This window comes from Vanellus vanellus (genome assembly GCF_965231255.1).
Source record: "Vanellus vanellus genome assembly, chromosome: 3".
Classification (NCBI taxonomy): Eukaryota; Metazoa; Chordata; class Aves; order Charadriiformes; family Charadriidae; genus Vanellus; species Vanellus vanellus.
Window position 1 is genome coordinate 100,833,748 of NC_138907.1, and position 17,888 is coordinate 100,851,635.

Below are 17,888 nucleotides of genomic sequence, written 5' to 3' on the forward strand. Positions count from 1 at the left end.
ACCTTCGGCCATCTTTCCTTCAAGTCCAATTGCTTTCTTCTTTTCTTTTCCCCAGTGACTATGTGGAATAGCTGATCACAGGTTTATCACAGGTATAAAAACCTCTAACATCTTAGAAAATTACTCCAGTACACTCCTTAGTTTTCCATACTTTCAAAAAAACAGCTGCAGTTCTTTCAACATTTTTTGTTGCTTGAGCTTCATAAATGTCTCATAATTACTAATGCTCTTTCCTGGATGCTGTCCAATGTATTTACATCTTTCCTGAGGTTCGGTATGCAACGCTGGTCACAGTTCTCCAGATAACCTCGATAGCACCAAGTGGAGTGAAATAATTACCTCCCCTGTCTGACTTAACCTCTTCCTTATAATAATAATAATTCCAGAATAAGATTAGGTTCCTGGCAACAGCATTGTTTCTTGGCCTTATTTATACGCATCTCACATTATAATCCCCTGCCATTATCAGAAGTACTGTTATCTACTTATTTCCACCTTTCAGTTACTTGTGTTTGATAATGCCCTCCGAAGAACAGTACTTTGTGTTTGTCCTTATTTCATATTGTTTATATCAGAGGATTTCTTCACACCACAAGCTGAAACGAAGGATTTTGCAGATGTTTTTTTGATTCCTTTTCCTCATAACACTTTGGGTGAAGATCACACATATTTCTGTGATTTCCTGTATATTCTTGATGTGATCACAATGTAATCAACACCATATTTTCTTACTGCCTTCACAGTTTTCATCCAGCCACCCTCATTTTCATTCTCTCAGCATTTTTTTTTTTTAATTTTTGTTCTCTTTTACTCAGAAGAAATCAGAGAACCATTAATAATTTTTCTTTCCATGGTAGAATAAAGGTCACCTTTGACAACATGGAAGTATTATGAAATGTACCTGAACTAAGAAAGAAAATAAAAATTTGCACCAAAAATGGAAAGATATACAAATTGGGACTCAAGCCTATTCCATTGACATATATCATTCAGCTTAAATAAAAGACTTTGTGGGTTAATTCATATCACAGGACTACTTAATATAATGCAGAAGATGTTATCTTGTCATTGAGGAAAATGTCAAGGAGCGTATGTCAGGTCTCTAGTCCACTAACAAAACTGACCTGTTGCAAAGTGTCGTTCAAAGGGGAAAAGCCCACAGGTGCTGTAACGGTGGAGCTTTCCCTACAGAGCCAAGCCAAGAGGACCTGGTAGATAATTTCTTTTGAAAATTTATGTTATGATTATTCTTTTGACAATTGTTTTGAGATTAAACAGCACAGAAAACCATTAGGAGTTTCCAACCGACAGGGGAAAATTGTTGCGAATACCCAGGGAAAGGGCATCTGGGGAAAAAAAAAAAAAAAAAAGAGTGAAATGACACATTTAGAACAAAGGAGAACAGTCAAATAAAACCAGTGGTATATAGGAAGACAGATTTCAACATATTGAGGAAATTTCAAGATACAGCCTCCTGGAAGGTTAATGAAGATAGAAACCTGTTAAAGAGACTGAGTTCCTTGAAGAAACTGTATTAAGGGCAAATACTGCAGAAGAAAGAGAAGAAGTATAGCCAACAGACTGATGTGGCTGAATCACAGGTGCTTTATGGACTTCAAACACAAGGAGGAGGTATACTCAAATGGTGACAAGGTCAGCTTAAAAAAGGCAAAAACAAAATTTTAACATGACAAGTAGAAAGAAAAAACAAGGTGCAAACGGGATGAAATTAGCAAAGAACATGGAGAATGGGAGTCTGTGTAACCCCCATGACTGTGTTTTGAAAGTTTTCCTCATCTGGAAGTTATCCATACCAGTCTTGATCTGCCTTGCTGCATTTTTGTATGTTTTTCTTATTCTGTCATCCAAACATGAAGAACAGGTGTTTACATGAGTGTTTTACATATCTAAAAACCTTTAGCATGCTCCCCTTTGATTTTCTCTTGTAATCCTTAGTTACATTATCACTTTGTATTTTCTCCATGGATCACAACTTCATTCAGTACAGGAGCTGCTATTCGGTATTTCCTTTTAAACTTCTTGCTCAGCTTGTGATTAGGGTTTTTTGTTCTTTTCCTTTTTTTATTAAACACATATACAAAAGCTTTGCACAGATCACAAAATCATTTATTTCTTTCTGGGTTTTTCCTTTGATATTCTCTGAATTTCAGCATTTTAGAAGCATTAATTAATTTTTCTCCGTAATGTTGTAGTTGTGAGAAAGATGCTATTCTTTTTTCACAGAATAGTTGGGAACCTGAGGCACGGATATTCAAGTTAAAATTGTCAAAAGCATTCACTAATTGCTTATTCCCAAGTTTAACCAGATAGGAAGGTGATCTTCCATCCTTTATGCAAGCTCAGAGCACAGTTCCAGCAGGCATAGCTGGAGATGTTAAGCATTATTCACTTTAGAATCATAGAATCGTCTAGTTTGGAAGGGACCTTTAAGATCATTGAGCCCAAGCAAATTTGTCCCTTGGTGTAACACACTGGGAACATATTTATGGCCTAACAATTTCACTGACTTTACCCAGTGCCACGCAGCAGCTTTCTGGTAGAGGCAGGAGTAAAACCCATTTTTCCACAACAGCACTCTACTCCCTTAAGCATTAATCAATGGTTATGTCATTAAAGATCTTATCACTGTGTATAGAAGGAGACCAAAAGTTGTATGGATAACCATATCCCTGGTATTCTGTGTCCTGATTTTGTGATTTTTGCAGTGTTCTTCTAAAGAGCAGTCAGACGTTCTCAGGAGAGAAGTGAGGAGCACAAAGGAAAAAGTCTTGCTCTGCTCACTTCTGATATTTGACGTTACAGTAACCCACAGAACAAGGAGACCCTCATGGGAAAATCCCAGCAATTTCAAACCGGATTGCATCCTGTCCAAAGCTGCCAATTGACACAAAACACTAATAAGCTCTGGACATGAGCAAGCAATGTGCCCTTGTTGCCAAAAAGGCCAATGGAATCCTGGGCTGCATAGGGAAGAGTGTGGCCAGTAGGTCGAGGAAGGTCATTCTCCCCCTCTACTCTGCACTGGTGAGGCCACAACTGGAATACTGTGTCCAGTTTTGGGCTCCCCAGTTCAAGAGGGACAGGGAACTGCTGGAGCGAGTCCAGCGAAGAGCAACTAAGATGATTAAGGGCTTGGAGCATCTCCCTTATGAGGAAAGGCTGAAAGAGCTGGGACTCTTTAGCCTGGAGAAGAGAAGGCTGAGGGGAGACCTTATGAATGCTTACAAGTCTCTAAAGGGTGGGTTGAAGGAGGATGGAGCCAGGCTTTTTTCAATGGTTCCAAGTGACAGGACGAGGGGCAATGGGCACAAGTTATAACATAGGAAGTTCCGTTCAAATACACGGAAACACTTCTTTACGGTGAGGGTGACAGAGCACTGGCACAGGCTGCCCAGGGAGGTTGTGGAGTCCCCTTCTCTGGAGATTTTCAAGACGCGCCTGGATGCAGTCCTGAGTAATGTGCTCTGGCAGTCCTGCTTTAGCAGGGGACTTGGACTAGATGATCTCTAGAGGTCCCTTCCAACTCTGAAAATTCCATGATTCCATGATTCCATGATTTCGTGACTGTATGAAAAGATTCCTATGTACAGGAAAATTTTCACCAGCACTTGGATCTGCTCACCAAATACCTTAGCAAATAAGACTTCCCACAAAAGCAGGGAATTCATAGTCTTTTTGAAAAACACTAATAAAACAAATAGTACATAAATTACAATTTAAAAAACTGATCAAAAAGCAGATTATAGCTTGAATTTAGGTTTCTGATTTTGGTTTAAATGTAAGGCATGCTGAGAAATCTCTCCGTTGTCAACAACAGATTAAATTCTCAAGCTCCCCCTTTGTGTTTGTGTCCAGACCAGATAGGATTCAGTGTTAGCCTGGTGTCAGTTTCTTCTTGATGTAAAATTTCCATGCTGTTCATATACCATGTTGCCAGACACGGACAGATTAGTAATAGAAACAGTGTGTCACTGGAAAGCAGATTCCTGACTCTGGAGTCAGAAAAATAATTTGCTCATAGCTATGGAAAGGTGCATTTCTTCCTACCAGGAAATTTTTGCACTGCCTGACAGATTCACAAAACCTGATTACCACACGTGGTGCACAGCCCATCAAACACCTCATCTGCCACCTTGTCTCTCCTACACCGTCCTAAATGGCAAAAACCAAAACAAAATGGATTTAGCAAACCCATCCTACCTATGCAGCTCAACACAGGAGGAGTCTATACAGGATGGATAGGCATGATACAACTGTCCATGGTCCCCATATCTGGCAGGTTACCCCACTTGAAGGCAGATGCTGTGGCTGGGAGCCCACGCTCGATCAGCAGCCCAGGAACCACAACACGTGGCAGGTCAAAACAAGGCAATAGTCAAAGGCGTGGCCAAAGCTCATGAAATTGGGGTTTGTCTACAATAAGCAAAGATACCATGCAAAGGGTGAACAAGCAGGAGCAAGTGTTCACACGCAGGTCAGGAATCACAGCTAAGATAAAGTGAGTTTTGAAGCTGGAAGACGAGCAAGACTTCGTGAGCTGGGCTGGAGATGAAGTCAACAGCAGGACTCAAGACAGCCCACATTGTCTGAGGGTGTCTCCTTCACACGAACGCACCTACCTGCAGACCACACCAGCATGCAACAACCGATAGCCGGGAGCTGCACCTAGAGAACATCTCTCCCTGAGACAAGCTGTGACTCCTGATGGGCAGGACCTCCATGGGAAACCAGCTTCTGAAACCATCCACACTTGATGGTTTCCATCTCATGACGTCCCAAGTACCCAGCATCACACAGAGAGGAAAACACATATTTGATGAGTCAGGATACAAAAATGATCCACTGGAGCATTGTGATGCATGCATACCTCAAACACTTAAAAAAAAAAAAAAATCATAAACGTGAAGAATGGTTATTTCACAAATTATGGGATTTAAAATTCTTTTTGGCTTTAGAGAAGGATTAATTCCCTCATCCCTTTACCCTTTTAATGTCAAAACTGACACAGTAAAAGTGTTATTGAAACCTGACCAAAGATATCAGAAAAAGAATGAAAAATGAGTAGAACTTTGATAGGAGTTGTGTCTGATCCCCAACATCACAAGAGACTCAGGAAAGTAGCTACAGTCCTCGAAAGATATTTTATGTGAAGAGAATATATATTTTTTTTTTAGATCTAAGACTTGCAACATCATACAGAAGGAAATGATGTACAAGAAAGCCTGTGTGGATGACAGAAAAATGTCTTCACATGTATTCCCAGCTAAATTCCAGCCGGAGCAGACAAACTCAGTGTAAACAACAAATCTAGAACCACAGCAAGAAAAACGCTTAAACTAAACTCATTGCTATGGTCAGGACTTGAGTTCTACGCTCAGTTTTGACACTTTTTTGTAGTGGTGGTGGCTGCACAGTATGATTGCTCCTCTATAAAACAGACTCCTGGAAGGAGAACTGTGTAACCCTTTACAATATATTTATGCTAATTAACCTAACAGTCCCAGAAAATATACCCGGGCACTCCACTGCCTCTGCGGGGAATTGTAGGAACTGGCATGGACCTGGCCTCTGCTCCCAGACAATTTCTGGGCTCAATCAGAAATTAGCGCAGACAAAAAATGATGCTCATTTGTCACGCTGGGTAGTGGAGGAAAGATTTTAATAGTGAATTATTAGGAGGTTATTTAAAGTCAGTTGGTCTCAGTGCCAGACAACAGTCTTGAACACACTTAATTTACTAGTATAGACACAGCCTAAGTGTCTGCAAACTGCTTGGATGTAGAATTGCAGGAAGCTGTGCTTACAAACTCACTGTCATTAATAAGTCTGTAATCAAGCAGCCTCTGGTGGCTCCAGCATGAGTAGCTTATGGCATTGTCCAGGTGCCTGTCCCCACAGATAGATGTGCCAAAGCAAACCACGACAGCGTTAATAGTCTTTTTCAGGACAAAGTCACCCAGAGCAGTTTCAGCTGCCTTCACTCACGAGTTAAACTAATCCAGCTAGATTTAAATTCGTCTGGATTAGGAATAACTGAGCCATCATAGGCATTACATTCACTGCAACAGAAAATAAACCCCAGTGGACAGATTTAAAAGGCAGCACAAGGACAGAAGTTTCTGACTCTTCTAACTAGGTGAGAGGACACCTAGCTGCACTTGAACATGAGTCTGTCCAATGGCCAGAATAGAGCAGCAATACACCTGTTCATAATTTTAAATAAAAGCTTTCTTCACTATAAGTAATTAAACGAAAGTAGGGAGTGGCAAAATCGAATGTTCCTGTAGTTTTGTGTTGTAGTTGCAGAGTGAGTAAGGTAAGTAGAAGAGAAACAAAAGCAGAAATTATCAGATTGCCTTGGGTAAAGTAAATGACTTGCATCTTCCCTTCCACCTTGATCATATCTACCAGGAGATTTGAAAAACAATATTGTTGCTAATTATTCAGTCCTTCCCTTGGTTCTAGGTATAAGCCAGCAGTAACTGAAAATAACAGAAATCCAAGATACATTATTTTTAAGTTATCCATACCACTTTGAGGTATCCATACCATCCAGAACAACATAGGAATCTCTGCAGGTTTTCTTACACTGATTCTATTTCAATCTTTCTTTGTACACCACTGAAAAATAAAATCTCTTGTCATCAAAAAATGAGTGTGCAGATCTACCGACCTCATTCAGACTCCTTTTACAAATGCCAGAGGAAAATTAGATACATTGTCTGGTTTCTCCAGCATCATTTTAAGTCAGATGTTTTCAACCTGTAAAGTCCTAAAACTTCAGAGAAAAGTGGAGACCCTTGCAGAGAAAATTTAACCTGTTCCAAATTGGGTTTTGTGACTGTCTTTTTGAGACCCTTTGAGACATAGGCAATTGACCATCAACTTTTAAGTTGCAAATTAGTGCTCAAATGGAAACAAAAGTCTGTCCCCTTTCCATTTTACTATAAAAGAAAATTGTTAGGGAAAATTACAGCTGCCAAAAAGGTGACTTTTTTTCCACGTGATCCAATGTTCACCGCTTCACAATGCTTCTGAAGGACTAAAACCTTGAGATGTTCATGTGGTATACTGTAGAGTTATGCCAATGAGGAGCCACATGCAGAAGCAAACATGCAGGCCACTCCTGTCTACCCTAGTATGGTAGCACCTTAGGTTTTATTCAGCAGAGCTGAGAAGGAAGCATTAGTATTGTCCTTAAGCCTTGTGCTGTTTCAACTTTATGAACCAGAAACTGGCTGGTATTTCTATAATGCAATCTGTGTATGGATCATTGTTTCATATTCCACTCAGTCCTACAGCCAGTTTCTCCATTAAAAGGTGACTTCCCCCTCCATTCATCTCTTCTCCAAAGAAATGATCATTCTTTCAGTGGTCTTTAATTCTCCTGGATGATTTTCCAGGGACCAGAAAAATTACTATGCCTCTTTCTGTTCATATATGTGTCCTATTCACTCCTACCCAAAGCCAAGGGAGGTTTATTTCACAGAATCACAGAAAAGAGATTCTGAAAAGCTGTCTGATCTCCTCTTTTCTCCAGGCCATGGTGTCTGATCCAATTCAGACCATTTAATCCTTTTCACTCATTCCTGACATGTATCCTCCTGTCCCTCCTCCATACAGTGAAATACTGCCTCCTCTATGAGTGTGGTTCTTACCATCCCTTGGACAAACAGTTCTCTGAGTGGTCTTCTCCATCATTAACACAGCCACACTCTGTGTCACCCCTTGACGGACAGCCATAAATGACCCTGAACCTTCTTCCTACCTGTCTTGTTCTTCAGGTGGCTTTCTGCCCCTTGTATCTTTGTACTGAAGGGTATTGCCATCATCTTCCACAACCAGATGTATTCAATTCACCTCCTACAGGATCCACCCACACTCGTTATGATTTCCTCCAGAGTTCTCTGTAAATAAAATACAAAATAAAAAAAAAGGACTCTGCACTTTTACTGCAATATATAATTTGCAAGAAGAGGCATGATAAGCACATTGTTTTAAATACAGAGCCTGATTTTCTGCTCGTCTACAGAATACATTAATCCTGCAGTACAGCAGGCAACACTGCAGGAAATAATGTCGCAATATTGTAGCAGCCACACAGGAAACCACAACGTGGGACCTTACAGGAGGAGGAGGTGATTTTATTTTTACAAAAAAACAACTTCATTCATTCATACTCACCTTATTTTATCCACATACTCACAACACTAAAATGTGTGAGGCCAAGTTGTCTGTCCAACATCCAGGCAAGAAGCCATGTATATGCAGGTGTTGTGTCTACGAGTCCTTGCAATAACGTGGGAGAGTGGGGATACCAGCTATTGGGTCCCTCTCACATCTGGGTTCCTCTTATGCTGGTGACTATGTGCTGGTTTTAGACAAAAAAAAAAAAAAGTATTAACGTTTCCAACAGTACAGCACTGAGTGCCTTGGTATGTAGCTCAGGTTTTTGTGGGTATACTGCTGATAATAGTAATAACAACGGAAAATGTGTGATGCTCCCATGAATGAAAGGGCTTCTCTGGGCTCTAAGACAAACTCACTTGTTCAACCGCTTTTCTGACCTCCCTACATTGTCATCCCAAAACAGTAGCCTAGCAGTGAACCACTGTGGCAAAAAAACAGCACTTTCTGGAAGTAAATGAAAGACCGTGTTGCATCCCTGAAGAAAACAAAAGGTATTAATCTAAACATGACAGCAGCTCAGTGCATGGCCAGAGGGCTGCCTGCATTCAACCCTCAACATGAATTTCATGTTGAGACTTGGCAACAAGAGTGGTTCATAGCACCACATTTTAGAAAGCCATGGTCACTTTGGGGCTAGAAGGTGGCCTTTGCCCAAATTCTGGTTTCAGACTTTTACAAAATAACAAATTGTGAAGAAACTTTATTTTTTTAAAATCCACACGGTGGCATTCCTAGAAATTCTTGCCAAAGAATAAATACCACTATCTGAAGCAGGCATTGTGCTAAAATAGCACTTCATGTATAAATTAAGTTGGCCCACAACAAATAAGTTCCTTTTTGTAAAAATGTCTCAGATGCAATATAGAGATAATAATATATAATGGAAAATATATCTAATTGATGGAACTTTTAAATCATCCTGACTTTTTTTACAGTAAAGTTCTAAGGATTGCATGACTTTTAATGCAATAGCATAATTACATTACTTCCAAACACTGCATTTCATGGCTCATATACATACATACACACATATATACACACACACATATACACACACACACACTTGCACTTATGTATGACGTGCTGCAGATTTGTACAATAGAAGACCTTTTACTTGGAGTTGTGTCAGTTAATCTCATATATTTAATGGCAGCAGATCTTCTGCTGAAGAAGTCGTGTCTCCAGATTACAAGATGAGAATCTGTCCCATGGAAGTGGCTGTGATTTACAACTTGCACTGTGTCAGAGCTGTGACAGCCAACAACACGTTGCAGTCCAGCTATGCAAAATCAGAAGCCTGCGCACATCGAGGGAGGCTAGAAGAAACAGCCCTTCAATCCCCTTTTGAATAAATAACTTACATTATTGCGCTGCTAATCATACGCCAGCCTGCAAAAGGAAAACATCTGCAATGTTCGCTTTATAAGCACCGCGCACATGAAGTTTTCATCTGGTTGGTTGGTTTGTGCTTTTTTCACTTTTCATAATAGGGCAGTAATGGAAATTAAGACTTTTTTTGTTTCTGCATAAAACAGGACTGCAGAGCGAGATTACATCTGCCAGGAATGGCGCATCTTTGTCTCCATGCAATGCACTGACTGCTTGACAAACAAAAACCATCCTGATAGTGTCACAAGTCCATACAGGTGTGATGGAGGGCTGCTTTTCAAGCAGAGCTCTGATTTATCTTACTGCTATGAAAAAAGCCACACGGAGCAAGGCAATTTCAGGGTCACCACTTGTCTGCAGACCAGGAGGAGCACATGCCAGCTGGGAGCAATGTGAATGAAATTTCCGCATGTGGCAGCGCTACTCCCCGCTGGCTATTCTAGGGCTTGATCCCACCCTCCCTGCCCACATCCCACTGACTGAAATGGAGGTGGGGAAGACCCTGAAAGGAAGCAGATTTCACTCTTTATGGACATAGGTGAACATTTCATCTTTTATATCCTGGATATAAAATTATCATGCAGTTTGAGTAGTTGTGGTTTTCATGTGTACAAAAAATAATAAGTATTTGTATGGACCTGAAAATGAGCACATTTAAAGAAAGGTGTTTTATCAGAGAATCCTTACTATGGAGAGAATCTTACTTAATCCACTGAATATTTTAATAATGTCATTCTTAGGGAGCAAAACATTATAGAGCTGACATTACTATGTGGGCCAGCCAGAAACAGGGTTTCAGGGATGGAAAATTCTCTCTCACATTACTCACTGAGGCAATAAAAGTGACAGCAGCAAAAGTCACCTTTTTTTTGCTGTACACTCCTGGATGAGCTTTGTCAGAACACATGATCAGAGAGATATAACAATTTAGCATTGCAAAGATCAGATTAAAAAAAAAGTGCAGTGGATCTGCTTGCATTAAGCTGCTTGCAGTGAAATGGCAGTAACTATAAGAAGGAAATTTCAGCAGCACTTAAGACACTTCAAACTTGACATAGACATGACTGCAGGATTTTTCCTTCTTCCCCTGAATTCAGTGGGCATTAAGGGTGCTCAGCACCTTGCAGGAGCAAATCCTTTCCTTCCTCTGCTTGCCAAGCATCTCTGCCTTTCAGATATTCTTTGATGCATCTATGATCTTCTTGCTGCTACCCCCTTATCCCTGAAATGTGCACTGTTTAGATAGGTGTTCCAGTCCATGTCATAGGCAGCTCTGCTCATACTCTGGTTTTTGGTTTTCTTGTCAAAATCTGTACACTTCACATTTTCTGTTATTTTTGTCTGCACACAGCAGTGCTCCCATGTTCAAGTGCCTGGATAGACACTTTTCTGCAAGCCTCCACAGCTGCTAGAGCAAACACACAACTGTCCTGGTGGAGACAGAAGCGCTGAGGAGCACCATGCTTCAAACACTCACTCCTGACTGTACTATTTACTGCTCTTTGCCAGACCACCAAAGACCAAGAAGTACTGCATCCATCTCTGGAACCCCCAACATAAGAAGGACATGGACCAGGGCCACGAAGGTGATCAGAGGGCTGGAGCACCTCTCCTGTGAAGACAGCCTGAGAGAGTTGGGGTTGTTCAGTCTGGAGAAGAGAAGGCTCCAGGGAGACCTTATAGAAACCTTCCAGTATCTAAAAGGGGTCTACAAGAAAGCTGGAGAGGGACTTTTTACGAGGGCATGTAATGACAGGACAAAGGGGAATGGCTTCAAACAGGAAGAGGGTAGATTTAGATTAGATATTAGGAAGAAATTTTTCACTCTGAGGCTGGTGAGGCACTGGAACAGGCAGCCCAGAGAATTTGTGGGTGCCCCATCCCTGGAAGTGGTCAAGGCCAGGCTGGATGGGGCTTTGAGCAACCTGGTCTAGTGGGAGGGGCTTGGAACTTGATGATCTTCAAGGTCCCTTCCAACTCTATCCATTCTATGATTTTGTATGTGGGCATGTGTCCAGGAGGTGCATTTGTAGGATGATTGCCCTGCTCTGTGTCAATCCTCTTCAGTAAAGTTACATGATATGATTAACTATCCCATGCTGTATGATGGGCAGGTCTTTTACCCTAGCTTTGGTTTGTGTGTCAAAGACACACTTCTGCTTTTTGTGTCTGAATAAAGAATATGGAAAGAAATCCAGACTTCCACAGCTTAACCTAGCACATTTTTTGTCAAGCTATATAATATTATCAGACAAATATCATTAAGATATTCAAATCTCTGTGCAATGACACAAAGTTCACGGTGTCAAGAACCATGCAAGCAGACACCATTTTCTCCAGAGCTGCCACCTTGCATTAGAAGAGCAAAGTCTCTCAAAAGAATTTGCAGCAGTATTACTTTTGGTCCTGAGTAAGGCCACCTGCACGTCCTCTAAACTAGTAGGGCAAAACCAACCCTGTGTCCCCCTGTGGCACTGGAAACGGTGCAGTCTGCTGGAGCGAGCACAGTCTAGGCAACAGGAAAGTCCTGAGCCGTAACTAATCCAACACAAGCAACTGATTCATTCTGTGGCTTTAGGCAAATCCCTTCACTCCCCTGCTCTCCTTTCGTAAAGTGAGAACAGCAATATGCACTTTGCAGGGATGCTGCGGTGATGCCAGTGCCTCCCAGCCACGCTTTCCAAGGAAACTTTAGCCTGCCCGCGCAGAAAGCAAAGCCCGTTCAGTCCCATGGTGCAGGCTCAGCGGAGCAAAAACAGAACTGTGTAGAGGAAATTACCAAATTAGAAAGTAGAAAGCAGAGCCTGGAAAACAGAGGCTGAAAAGGCATTGCATTCAAAGAGGCATTGGCTCTTTTGGGATTTACTGAGCTGCTCTGGCAGATCATAAATTCTGCTTTTTCTACCCCTGCTTAAAAGTTTTGGCAAAGTCCATGAGGTGAATAATTTACCTGAGGTGGAACTTAGAAGCCATTTGATGTGACTGTGATTCAGACAAAAATCAAAAGGGAACCTTTTATGCAGACATTTGAGCCAGCATTATCAAATCCATAAACAATATCAATTTTCTTCTGCGTATGTCATGTTTCTCTTCTGACTGGCTCTTACTATCAGCAAGCAGCCTTCATTTTTTACACAATACTGCAAAATGCAATAGGTATCATCAAGGAAAGAAAAAAGCAGCAATTGAGGCAGTCTATCAAAGCCTGTCATGTTTTAACTGAGTCTCAACCACAGCAAACAACAAAATGTGCCAACCCCGGCAACTGAAGGAAGATGCATTTACAAGATAGAGCTCGGCCTTCTCCACACTAAAGCACCCACTCAGGCAGATGAAGGGTGTATATGTTCATCGTTTGGAGCGTGCGGCTGGTGAGAAGGTATTCCTACAGCTGCAATATTGGGCAGTAATTGGACACGTCTGTCCCATTCTCTGTCCCTGCGCGACAGGACACCTGTGATATGTCTTCTGACTGCCATTCTCTGCCAAGTCAATCCTCTCATTAGCTTCCTTAAACACCAGCTGTCCGTGCTGAGAAATCGTTCTGAAACAGCAACATCAGCGTGTTACACCTTGCTCTTTTAGGAAACTAGCCACAAATACCACAGATCTAAGAGCAAAGCGTGCATCCTGCGCATTGACACATATTTTGGGCATTCCCCTGGTATCTAGTGGCCTGATCTTATAAAATTAAAAAATAACAGGCCATTTATTTTTTTTTTACTTCTGTTAATTGGAGGGAATACTGAAATGCCTTGTGGTGAATTATTCCAAACAGCTAGCCCACAGCTTATGCAGCCACAGGATTTAACCACAGGAGGAAGGAAAATTTTCAGGCAAATGTTTTACACATAACTGTGCACTTAATTGAGTATAATTTTACTGAAACTTCTCTTTGATCCAATCCATTTGCCTCCTTTTTGGACAGTTCTTTATAGGTTACTTGAATCCCTGTCAATGGCATAGGAATGATCTTCTGCACTTTCATGACAGATACTGTCATTACTCAACTGATTCCCATAGAATTATGATAATTACACCTATTAATCTGTCGGTACATCTACAGCCCATGTGCCTGCCTTCAGTATAATTCATCCCATCTATTTACAGAGTCATCATCTTTTTTTCCCCATAGCTGAGTCACCAGTCCCAGTACAGTGACACTTTATGTTTCTTTGAACTCTCTCACTGACATCTGTACCTGTTGTACAAGTTTCAGGAGGAGGTCTGTTGTGATTTGCTCTGGAGGTCTACAGAAAACCCTCCCATTCTTCTTTCATCCGACACTGATCCATTGGGAGAGCAAGGTGGAGGGCATGCTCCTCATATGCCTGGTTAGATCGTTGTGCAGAGTAAGCTCTTGCAGGAACCCTACCAAGTTAAAAAATTATTTTCTTGCGGCAGAGAATGGCATAGCAAGTGCCCCAAATCCCACAACTTTCTGACTGGGCATTGCAGCCACCTAACAACATTAGAAGACAATTACCATGCAAAGTAGGGAAGCACAATCTGACAGCATAAAGGTTTAACAAGAGACAGAACTGTCTGCGTTACAACGGCTCGCACTGCCTCGCGCACTGTGGTGTTTGTGTACACAAACCCCTGTCTAGGTTAAATAGTCCTGCTGTAATTTTGTCTGCAGTAGGAACTCCATGTTCGATTGTGACAGGAATAAGAGGGAAAGTGTGAGGGAAGGAGACAGCTATTTTCATTCTGTTTTATCTGGTGCACTAAGAGTAGTTTTTCCTATTCTGTGTCAATAATTTATAGTAATTGTATGCAGTGCCTTCAAGATCCATTTGCAGGACATTTGGCCCCAGATTGCTTTCTTTCAGCTGCACAGCAAATCTTCCTTAGAGCCCTCAACCCTGACTTTCCCATGCCTACATGGAGGGCTAAGGATGAACCAGCAGGTCACCAGGACATTGGCCACAAGGAAGGCCCAGAGGGATTTGGGAGCATCCCAGAAGAAGATAAGAACGAATCTTTGGAGGCATTTGTGAGCAGCCTTTGCAGACCCAGCAGGCTCAGACCACAGGAAGGTCTCCTTCGTCCGCAACTGGGGTCGGAGGCAAGCCACTGCAGCACACGAGGCTCTTCTAAAAGGTTAAGCAATTTATTTTTCATGTCCATGAAAGTACGTAGGCCTTGGGAATAATTTCCATCCCACTCTCCACCTCTGTTCAGCTCTGACGCACATTAAAATACATAATATGCGGCTAAAGCCATTGCCAGGCTGGTTTACAGCTCTCTGCCTGTTTTTCCAGTTTCAAAGCATTAACCATCCTGGAAAAATGTGCAGAAGAAGTATTTGACGCATATTCAAAAATAAACAGCTGGAGGAATAAAGGGGTGGGTGTGCAGGGACTACTCATTACAGTCCTTCCTACAAAAAAACCTAGAAAACAAAGAAGATTAAGTTGTTCAGTAATTATTTCAAAACGAAGATGCACAAGGAGGTGAGGAAAACAGTGCATTCATTAAAACTATGCAGGTAGCAGCAGGCTATTGTCAGCACCTTAATCACAATCTCTAGTACAGCAACAACTATTGCCTTCATTTTGTTTCAAGGACACAGTCAATAGCAAGGTGCTGTTGTACCAGCATGAATACTGTGGAATGGATGCTGTGTTTCAGGAGACCATTGTTCCTTCCTAGCTCCCAGAGGAAACTGATTCACTGCTGAAGAGCATTTGTACTAAATTATCACACCCACATTGGCCAGTGGAAGAGCGATGTGATGCTACCCATTCCTCTTCCCTTGCCCATTTGCTCCCAAATGATATGAAAAAGAAAATGTTTTCCCATTTATTCCTGCCTGACCAGACCCGATTTCCTAAATAACACCGTATGAAGGCTGCAAGGCAGGTAGCCCATAGGCACAAGACCCAGACCTCTCCAATGCCTGAGTTGTCTAACGCTGTTCTGAAAGGAGAGCCTTGCAACTCAGGTATGATGCTGATGAAATATTACCATCATTCCTCCTGAAAGTGAATCAATTTATCACAATGTTGTTGGCTTTTATTCCAGAAATTCCAGATACAAAATGAAAAATATCATAGCACTAAATATTTTGCAGTAATAAATGAATATAATTACAGATTTAATACTATCTATAAAATGTTCTTTCTCAGGAGAAAACAGGTATTTTCTGCTGTTGCGATATTCCTGGCAGCTGATAGAAATGCAAAGTTAAACAACAGAACCTCCTTTAATTTCACAGTCTGTGATTCTTTCATAAAACTTTTAAAGATCAATTATGTCCCATCAATGCAGAAGTCAGGCTGAACTAAGTGATTTATGCATAAATAGCCTTATACAGTCAACTACCGTAGAATGAGCAACTCATCTGTTAAACGTATATTCAAAGAACTGTTATTTTTGGCACTGTATTATACTTTACCATTACATTAATCTTTCTGATTCTTCATATTTTCTGTCATGGAGGCATCTTGTTGTACATGTAGTTCTGTGTGACTTTCATAAAATTTGTACAGTTGAACAAAATAGAAATTGAAATCAGAGAGCTATTGTTTACTGTTGGGCCTGTGCAACATCCTAAACACAAAATGAAGATGGTGAATTAACGTTTTTCAAAGCAACTCTCATTTTTTAGGTTTATCTCACAGTCACTTTGTTTAAGCACAAAAAAACTGATGGATTTCCTTTCCTTTCCCCTGGAAAATAGCGGAAGTGTTTGCATTCTACTAGAAGCTGGAAGCCTGGCTGGGTGTGACTTTGGAAGAAGTGACATTGCAATAGCTTGTTGGACCTTTGACATTAAACTGAAGGCTTGCCTAAAAACTGAAGGCACTCTCATGTGAAGCAGAGATAGCGGCATTCAGACAAGGCTTTGAAAACTCATTCTCCAACTCAGAGAGGCTAGAAATATGAAGTAGCCAACATAAAATCATAGAGTCATAGAATGGTTTAAATTGGAAGGGACCATGAAAATCCTCTGCCATAGGCAGGGACACCTCCCATTAGACCAGGCTGCCCAAGGCCCCATCCAGCCTGGCCTTAAACACCTCTAGGGATGGGGCCTCCACAACTTCTCTGGGCAACCTGTTCCAGTGCCTCACCAGCCTCAGAGTGAAACATTTCTTCCTAATATCTAATCTAAATCTACCCTCTTCCAGTTTGAAGCCATTACCCCTCATCCTGTCACTACTTGCCCTCGTAAAAAGTCCCTCTCCATCTTTCTTGTAGGCCCCCTTTAGGTACTGGAAGGCCTACATCTGGTAGTAGAGCTTGCATGCTCTCGTGAGAGCTGAATAAAATTGAGTCTGCCTTATTTTTAGCTCTACAGTCCATAGTAATCAGTAATTTTGCCACCAGGTGTACCTCTCAATGCTGTGGCAACACAGCAGGCAGTGCCCACAGCTAATGCTGAGCGGGGAGGAGCAGGGAGCCCTTCTGGATCCAGCATTTCCCTGCCACTGCAGGGCAGTTGCCAAGCTCTCACGCTGCAAAGGTGAGGTCAGGAGAAAAGTTGAGGGGCAGGATACATCCCAGCATGTAGCATGGCAGAGCCCTGACCCAGTGCAACAAGAGGCTGTTTGTTGTCTATTCAAAGAAACCACAAATTGTAAGAGCAAGATGTTGGCATACACTGGCACCATCATGAGCCTGAGAAATGGTCTACAAAGTCAGTATCAAACCAGAGACCTTCAAAAGTATTTTTGGAGTAGCTTGCAAAAGATACCTTCATACTAGGGAAAACGCATTCATAAATAGTTTCATTCCACATTTTTAACCAAAGAATTAGAATTATATCATGGTGGCTCTTTAATCAGGCAGAAGAGCCACTAAGTATTTTGATTTTTGCTGTTGAAGAGTCCTGCAAGTCCAAACTCAAAACAGCACGTAATCCGAATGTTAAAGTAACAAAGAAATCCTACCACAGAGGAGAGGAAACAAGCAGTATCTATTCAGTCAATATCTAGCAGAGCAAAGCATCAACATTCAGAAATCCTTTTTGTATTCTTAAGTCTATGATCATCCAGTGGAGTAAATGAGTTTACGTGCATCTTTAAAAATCTCCCTGCAAAGTAAAAGATCGGAGCACATTGCAGAAATACAAAGCTTATGGCACATCTAAACCTCTTATCTACAAGAAGCAGTTACAACACTGTCATACCCAAAAAAACCTCCCTAGAAAACCAAAAGAGAGTAGGTTTTTCTGCCAACATTAGGATGAGCGTGTGGGAGAGCATGAGAGAAACTAGGAAATATGTTTCTCTTCGGGCCTGATTTATTGTTATTTGTCTAACAGCAGTGTCACTGAG